This window comes from Ochotona princeps, chromosome 22 (assembly GCF_030435755.1).
Source record: "Ochotona princeps isolate mOchPri1 chromosome 22, mOchPri1.hap1, whole genome shotgun sequence".
Classification (NCBI taxonomy): Eukaryota; Metazoa; Chordata; class Mammalia; order Lagomorpha; family Ochotonidae; genus Ochotona; species Ochotona princeps.
The window spans coordinates 14960541-14969413 of record NC_080853.1 but is presented as its reverse complement, the minus strand read 5'-3'; positions in this window follow the sequence as shown (position 1 = coordinate 14969413).

The window sequence follows — 8873 nt, the reverse complement described above, 5'->3', positions numbered from 1 at the left end:
AGTGCTCAAAAGGCATTCAAGCACATGAGATGGGGAGCTGGGGATGCACATAGCATAGGGTTTATCTTGGAAACATTCTAAAAGGGCCATGATGGTTTCCAATCAACTGTGAACTCTGAGCCTAGAGTCTCCTACCACCAACCCCAATAGCAGGACCAATTTCATTCTTTCTAGCCATATTCATACAGCTTACCATTGGCAATTAAAAAAATATCATCTATGTGGTATCCCCCACAACAGGAGGGGCAGTGTGGTGTGGAATTTGCTTGTAGATAGTGTTGTGCTGCTTACTACCACTGGGTAAGCTAAAAAGTAAGCACATAAAAATGTCACATCATTACTTGGCCTGAAAAGAAACTTTCTTTCCCATTTTCTCACCATTCCCTCCTTTTTCCCTTTTGCGCCTAATACCCCGCCCCCCCTTTTTTCCTTTCTCTTAGATTTACAAGGCACTATCCTTGGTGCTGACCCACTTTCTCTTCCTGTTCACCAGAACAAATCATGTGTAAATAAGAGAGTGGTAATTCAGTTTTGAAGCTGGAGCCAGTCTCCAAGTTAAGTTCTGTGCTTTGACGTGTTCAGATGGGCAGAGCTGCCCCAGTGCCCTGGAGAGGCCAGTCTGGGCACTGAGCCTCCCTTCAGCCATGACTTCTGAGCTTTGAGGCATAGGCAGCTAGCTAGTGCCTTATCTCAGTGCCCTAGGGACTGCCACTGGCACCATGATGGTCCCACGGGGACCCCCAATGCGGAGGCCAGGCAGGATGCACAATGCAGAGATAAGGCCAAGAACAGATTCCCTTTGGCACTCAGATGCTGTTCATCAGAAATCAACAGCTCCATAGCCCTGGCCGCCGACAGGCACAGGATGATAACAACACCATGTGATCAGCAGGCTTGGACGAGAGGCTGTCACTGGCTCTACAGATAAGGATTAGGAAAGGACTGCACAAAGCCTCTAGAGCAAAGCAGTGTCTGACCCCACACCTCCCGAGGACCCCCTTCTCTCCGCAAGGCTTCAGATCTTCTTTTAAAAGGAACCTTGGACCATGGTACACTCATTCTTTAGGCTCTAGTCTTTGGAATTAGTCCTGGGATCTCCCAAGCACAGGTGTTAATGAATATTAAGACACAGGAGCTTCCCTTCCTACCTCCTTGACCCCAAGAAGGCTACTAAGGCAGTGCAGAAAGTGGCCAGAGCTTCCCCCAGCTGGTGTTTCCTGGCCTTGGAACTTGACATGAACAATCTGTCTCCAGAATCAGGCTCTTGAAGAATCAAATGAGTGGGTGTGGAGGGGCTGCAAACAGTATTTCCTGGTGTCTTCCCAATCCAGCTGCCCCCTGCAGCAAAGATATTGACCCCACACTCAGGTCCTGGTTTTGGGGTGAATTCTACTGTCTCTGTTTCAGTTCTACCCCTTTCCCTACTGTTGCACACTCCTTTGTCCACAATAATCACCATAGTCATGAAGTGGGAAGTTAGATGCCCGGCAGCCACGGCTTGATGAGTAACTTGAAGAGGAAAGTCCTTTCACTAACTGGACTCAGTTTCTTCGACCCTAAATTGGGTGACTGTCAGATCTGCCAGGAGGTATGCAGTTCCAATAAATATATTCATGAATACAAACATGGTGGTGGGGCGGGGGAGCTGATAGCTACTGTCGCTCATCCAGTAAGGCACAAAGCAAAACTGAGTCTCAGCCTGCAGCTCTTCTCTGCATGATTCTTCAGGTGGTGTGTTTACCTTCCCATTTTCCTTTTCTATTGTTTCTGACATGAGGGAACTAGGCAAGGATTTAAGAATCAATGAGCTGGGAATTTTCCTATGGTTTCTGTGTCTGTGATTCCTACTTTGGAGATTGTATGCAAAGGAATACTTACCTCACCCATACTTTCACCATGTGGATTTCTTTGATGTCACTCTATCTGACTGTCCAGTACCCTGACTTCACAGTTTTTGTCTCAAACATTCTCCACTCTTCTTTTGTGGACATATTCTAGACTTTATCATTGTCCACGACCTGCCCATCTCTAACATATTAAAGCTTCTGATGACAGCATCCTAAATTCCCACCCTCTCACTCCATTCTACCTTCTCTCTTCTATTTAGAAAGACTTATTTTTTATTTGAAAGGCAGCATACACAGAGAGAGGGGGAGAGAGAGGGGGAGAGAGAGTGTGTGTCTTCCATCTGTTGCTTCACTCCCCAAATGACCAGCATAGCCAGGCTGAAGTTAGGAACCAGAAGCTTCTTCTGAGGCTCCCACATGGGACAGAGCCCAAGAACTTGGGCCATACTCCAGTGCCAGCAGCTTTACTTATTATGCCGTAATGCTAACCTTTATGACCTCACTTTAACATCATTGTGATCTCCAGAAACATGTCCAACTTTTTGCTGTAATAATTGAGATCTGGGAGTAGCCTACTGGCTTAAGTTCTCATCTTACATGCGCCATATGGCTGCTGGGTCATGTTTCAGCGGCTCTGCTTCCCATCCGCCTCCCTGTTTGTGGCCTGGGAAAGCAGTCAAGGACAGCCCAAGGCCTTAAAACCCTGAATCCACGTGGGAGAGTTAGAGGAAGCTCCTGGCTCCTGATTTCAGATTGGTTCAGTTCCAGTCATTTCAGCTACTTGGGGAGTGAATCAGCAGATGGAGGACCTTTCTCTCTGTCTCTCCTTTTCTGTATATCTGCCTTTTAGTAAAAACAAATAAATCTTTTAAAAATAATTGTGATCTTATGTACTAAATATTACCTTTGATAGTTTCTGTAATTCAAGCATTGGAAATGGCTTAGCTGAGCAGGACTGGTTTGGGTCTCACATGAGGCTGTAGTAGTCAGGGTGTCCATTGTCATTTGAAGGTTTCCCTGGACTGAGAATCCACTTACAAAGTGACTCACTTGTATAGGAAATTGGTTCTGGTTGTTGAGAAAAAGCCCAAGTCCCTGCCTACATCAGTCTTGCTAAGTATCCACACAAGATGGTAACCAGCTCCTTCCAAAGAGTTAAGATGCAAAAGCCATGTATTCAATCACCTTGGGAGCCCACATCCATGCTTTCCCACTGTGATAGAGTTAGCCCTGTGCAATATTAAAAGGAACTAAAGGAGGACATGGATATCAGAAGAGGGGATTGTGGGGGCATATTGGAAGCCAGCTATCATGGCGAGAGATGTCCTGAAGAGGGAAGACAACCGTGTTTGTTCATAAACAGAGAGTTCTTCCATTGGACATACCTTTGTTTGCAGGGGGAGGGGCATCTCTAGGTCCTCAACAGTTCTCCTTTTGCCCCTGTTTCATGATACTAGTTACAAAAGCATCTCTCTCTTTTCTTTTTAAAACATATTTATTTATTTATTTACTTAGAAAGTCAGATATACAGAGAGGAGGAGAGACAGAGAGAAAGATCTTCTGTCCTATGATTCACTCCCCAAGTACCTGCAACAGCCAGGGCTGATCCAATCTGAAGCCTGGAGCTTCTTCTGCATCTCCCATGCGGGTGCAGGGTCCCAAGGCTTTGGGCCGTCCTCGACTGCTTTACCAGGCCACAGGCAGAGAGCTGGATGGGAAGCGGAGCCTCTGGGATTAGAACCAGCTCCCATATGGGACCCTGGCGCATGCAAGGCAAGGATTTTAGCCACTAGGTCCATCTCTCTCTTTTTTTACAAACGCACGAACTCAGTGAAAATGTTCTCACTCGTTTAGGGGTAATGGTAACAGCCTGTCTGTAGGTGGAAGTTGCTGTGTGCCAAGCACTCTCCTGAGCATTTTATCTATAATAACTTGATAACTCTTAAAAAACAATCATGTGAGGTAGAAGATATCATTGCCCCCATTTCACAGATGAGAAAATGGAGACACACAAAGCGAAGAAATTTCCCAAGACCAGAAGGCTATAAAGTGCCAAAGCAGGATCTGAACTAAGGCAATCCAGAAGGTGTGTGTTCTGAATTACTGCAGCTGCCCATTAGCAGGTGGGGTGGTAGATGGCGTGGGATAGGGTAGTGCCCACGTTCTCCTGGGAGTGCTTAGAAGGTGAGTGACAGAGCCAGTTAGTGCCAACACTTAAGAATGGCTGCAGAGGAAGGTTTTGGATTGAACCAGGAGGGAAGAATCTAAGAAGGAGACCCAGAGGGCAATGGTGTTCTCTGGGAAGTCAGGTGGAGGAAGGAGGAATTTAACCCAAAGCAGTCCAGGCCATCAAATGGCCAAGGACTCTGTAAAGGACACACTGGCAGGCAGTGGCTGGGGAGAATGGTGTGTAGTAGCCAGATCAGCAGCATCAGAAGTGGATGGGAGGTGAGACAGCTGGTGTAGACCCTGCTAGGAGAGGCTGGCTGTGGGCCAAGGGGGAGACAGGGGTAAATAAGGGGATATCAGGAGAAGGGCCATTCTACTGAGCACAAGGGATCCAGGGCAGATCCCCTCCTACGCCCTGGCTGCTCCCAGCCCCAGGCTAGGCAGAGCTGAATGTGCTTGGCTTGGAATCGTTATCAGTCCCAGAAGGAAACCCCCATCCCAGCAAGTACCAAGCCAGCCTGAAGACACAAATATTTATTCGGTTTCTGCCCTTCTTGTTCAAACAAGGTGTTCTCCTTGGGCATAGGAGCTGCCACTGCAGGGGGAGCAGGGAATCAAATGAGGGAGGAAGAGTGTGAAGAAGTAGCCAAGGCACTTGGGGCCACCAAGAAGTCCCCCTGGTATCTGAGCTGCTGGAATCCGTGAGCTCATTGGAGCAGCCAGCTAACACTGGGCTGTTGTAGCAGACATCTGTTCAAACAATGCCGGCCTTTCTGCATGTCAGCCAGGGCCAGGCTTGGGCTGACTGCTGTGGGATCCATTCGGTCAGGGTTTGTGCTTTCTGCTTGCCTCCACTACAGGCTGCGGACTGTGTGTGCTCACCAGGAGAGGTGTTATTACATCTGACCATGGCCAGGTCTGACTCTGGGGTTGTGCTATAGGCTTCTTAGTTTGTAGCTGCTGTGGAATGTTACTCTGTGTGTGAGAGAGAGAGAAAGAGAGAGAGAGAGAGAGAGAGAGAGAGAGAGACGCTGCCTTGCTGGGGTGTGTGACTGTGCATATCTGGGCTGATGTGTCACTCTCACCCTGTTTCTGTCCAGGCTGTGACCATTTGTGTGCCTGTGTGTTTTGTGGGGGATGATGTGTTAGTGGGTGGAATTTACTTGTTCACAGGGGGTGCCTCCTGTATGTCATACACAAGGCAAAACCATCACAGACTTTTTGTACATGGCTGTATCTTACTGTCTGATAATGTACAAGGATCCCTGTGTGTTGCTCTGTGAACTGGCCTTGTACCTTCCAAGTCAAGTCATGGGACCCTGTGCATAAGGCATGTTATTGTGACTGTTCATGTTGGAGCAGAAGGACCTAGATCTCTGATTCCTGCTTAGGGGCTGGGGCATCCTAAGGAACATCTGGCCACATGTGGTGGATGTGGCTGGGTGGTATTAGAGGAGGGGAAGCACTTCTCCATTCTTGGGTGGAGGTCCAAGCCCTACATCTTAGAAGGGATTAGATGGCAGAGGCCACACCCATGTGGCAGTCAATGCAGTCATTGGATGAAGGAAGAAGCCTGCTGGGGGCTAGGGGCCAGCAGTTGGTGGCAATGAAGCCCAAGGGGGCAAGTGGTCAGGTGGAGGTAAGGACATGGCCTGGAGCATCCAGCAAACCTGTGCTACCACCAGGATGCAGTGGGGTTGGTTTTTTAAAAAAATTTATTTTACTTTTCTTTGAAAGCAGAGTTACAGAGAAGAGAGGTGAAGAGAAAGAGAACGAGAGAGATCTTAATCTTCTGGTTCCTTCCTCAAGTGGCTACAACAGCCAGAGTTGAGACAATTCAAAGCCATGAGCTTCTTCTGGATCTCCTAAGTGTGTGCAGAAACCCAAGCATCTGGGCCATCTCTGCTGCTTTCCCAGGCCATTAGCAGGGAGCTAGATGAGAAGTGGAGCAGCTGGAACTCGAACCAGTGCCCTTACATTACGCTGGCACTCAGGCGAAAGCTTAGCCTAGAATGCCATGGCACTGGCCCCAGGAGCAGTGGCTTTTTAAATATAGATTCCCAGATGCATGACCAAGGATTGGGGTTCAGGGAAGGGGGCTGGGCCAGGCAGCTTCCTTTTCCATAAGACTCCCGGGTAATTACAGACCTGCGGTTTAAGAAACTCTGGATTGGTGCTGGTGTTGTGTAGTAGATTAGCCACTGTTTGCACACTGGGATCCCTTATTGGAGCACTGGTTCAAGTCTCTTCTACTCTACTTCTGATTTAGCCTCTGCTAATGTGTTTTGGAAGGCAGTAGAAGATGGTCCAAGTTCTTGAACTCTTGCCACCTGCAGGGTATCTGGGATTCTTGGCTGAGAGACAGCCTCCTGCAGTGGCCTTCCTTCTGCCACTGAGGGCTATAAGTGGAGAATGAAGGCCTGCTCCTTTGTTTCATGGGAAGCATGTCTTGGGGGTAAGTTTTATGCTGCCTCCCAGGCTTTGCAAAAGGCCTAAGCCCAGCTGTGCTCAGGGAACACCCTTCACCTTTCCATCTTTCTTCCCTTCCCTCTCTCACTTGCTTGCTCCTGCTGGTACCTCCCAGAAACACTCTGGCCTCAGGGTTGTCTCCTTGGGTATTCCAAACTGAGACACATGAGAAAAGCCACAAAGACCCTCAACCTGGAGCATCAACAGGGTGCTGGATACAGTTGAGGGTTCCCAGGTTCCTGCTCTCCTTGGCTGGGACTCAAATCTGCTTTGGAGAGTGACAGCTGCCTGCGAGGCTCCCAGAGGAGGCTCTTTGCTTCCTCTCTGCTCTTTGAGCTGCCCGATCAATTGGATTGCTCTTTGAGGATCTCCATTTCCAAACATCATTCTCCCCCATTGCCCTTTTCCACCCCACCCTCTGCTACCATGGGCCTGACTGCCAACAGTTCCTCTCAAAGGCATTTTCTGGGGGTCCCCCTCTAGCCCCTGCGTGGGGAAGGCAGCACCAAGTTTCCAGCCCCCAGCAACTCTGGTTCTCGAGGCCTTCTTCCAGCTCCGTCTGGCCGGGATGCCTCCGTTCAGACTGTTTGGAGCCATGTCTGGACAGTCAGATGTTGCTATTCTTTGGTAAACCCTGCCCACGTCCCTGGGGCAGCCCCGCCATCTGCTGTAGCATGCCCCTGCTGGAACTCACTGTGTGACAAAAGAGCCCCTCCAGGGGTGTCCCAGCTGCCCAAAGATCAGGGTCTGGATGTGGAGGTGAGGGTGGGGGTGAGGAGGCAGGGGATGAGGGGTGGGAGTAGGGGATGGGGTGTTGTGCCTTGGTGGTCATTTCCTGACAGCCTCTGACTCATGCATGCATACACCCTCCCAGCTGTCTCCTCCAGTGCTAGAAAATGGAGGGGTTCTAGATTTAAGCTGGGAGTCCCAGGGCCTTCAGCAAAACAGCGAGCTCACTTCATTTCTGAAGCCACCCTGAGGGATGTGTATTGACTGGGTGCTGTGCAGAGAAGAGGCAAAGCTGTGTAGACCCAGAAGAAAAAGGGGTGGGGTGTTCTGGAGCCTAGAGTGGAGCAGGGTACAGGCTGCTGAGTCCCCCTCCCAGCCCCCACAATCTTCAGCCACTTCTATGCTGCTCTGGAGCCCCAATGTATGGACCCAGGGCTGCTGGCAGTGCCCAATTCCTCTGGTGCCCTGTGAGCTGGCCAGGCCACCTGTGAGTGCCAGAGATTCAACACCCTCCTATAAAGGGTAGAAATCAGCAGATGAATGTTTTGGGTTCCTGTCCTGTGAGGGGGACCATGTGGAGACACAAGCTTTCCCAGGGCATCTCCTGCAGAACTGAGCCCTGGTGGCTCACAGTCATGACTCACTCATCAGCACATCCCTCATTTGCCTTCTCCTCCTCCCCCTCTGCTCCCTCCCAGTGCCCTCACCATGCTTTCCGGGATCACCTTGCAAACAACCACCTGCACCAAGTCTCTGCTTTGGGGTTGGGAGGAGGGCCTGAACTAAGTTGAGAGATGGGCTATTATGGTGGTGACAACTCATCGTGGTTTCAACTCTTGGCAAGGACAGAAGCTGGAGGTGGGAAGTGGGACAAAGCCTATAATGATGCAGCAGGTGGGCACCCCAGGTGGCCCTTTGAGCTTTCTGCTAGTTAGTGCTTCTACCCAAGGTCATTCTGGATATTAAGAGTAGGCTAATGGTTAAGACTCTAGTGTCTCCTATTGGAGTGTCTGGGCTCATGTCTCAGCTCTGGCTCCTGACTCCAGCTTCCTGTTAACTTCCCTGGGAGTGATGGCTCAAGTGATTGGATTTCTGCCACCCATGTGGGAGACCTGGATTGTGTTCCCCGTTCCTGATTACTCAGTACTGCTGTTGTGGAAGTTTGGGGAATGAACCAATGGAAAGGACATTTGTGTTTGTGTATGTGTGTGTCTGACAGAGAGAGAGAGGAGAGAGAGAAGAGAATACAGCAGCTTCTTGGGCTCATTTTCTCCTTTCAAACACCAAGCTCTAAACTTTGAGTGCAGGAGGGCTCCCTTAAGCTCTGGCATTCACTGGGTAAGTCAACTCCTGCCTCGTAGAAGCCCCTGCTGGACTCTTGATTGAGGTCCCTCATTTGCTTATACTATCAGAGTGTCATTTAACCTGAGCTTTCATCTGCAACCCTAGAGGGGCACGAACAGCATGATGAGTATCATGACTCTTCCCTTCCGTCCCAAGGCAGATATCACTAATTAATCGATAGAATCCTCCCCAATGAGGATGAGCTTAGCTTTACCATTCAGGACTACTGCAAGACATTGCCAAGTTATGACACCCATTTGCCCATGAGCAAAGGTCTTTGGGCCCAGCTGATAGCAATGATGGTTGTCATGATGA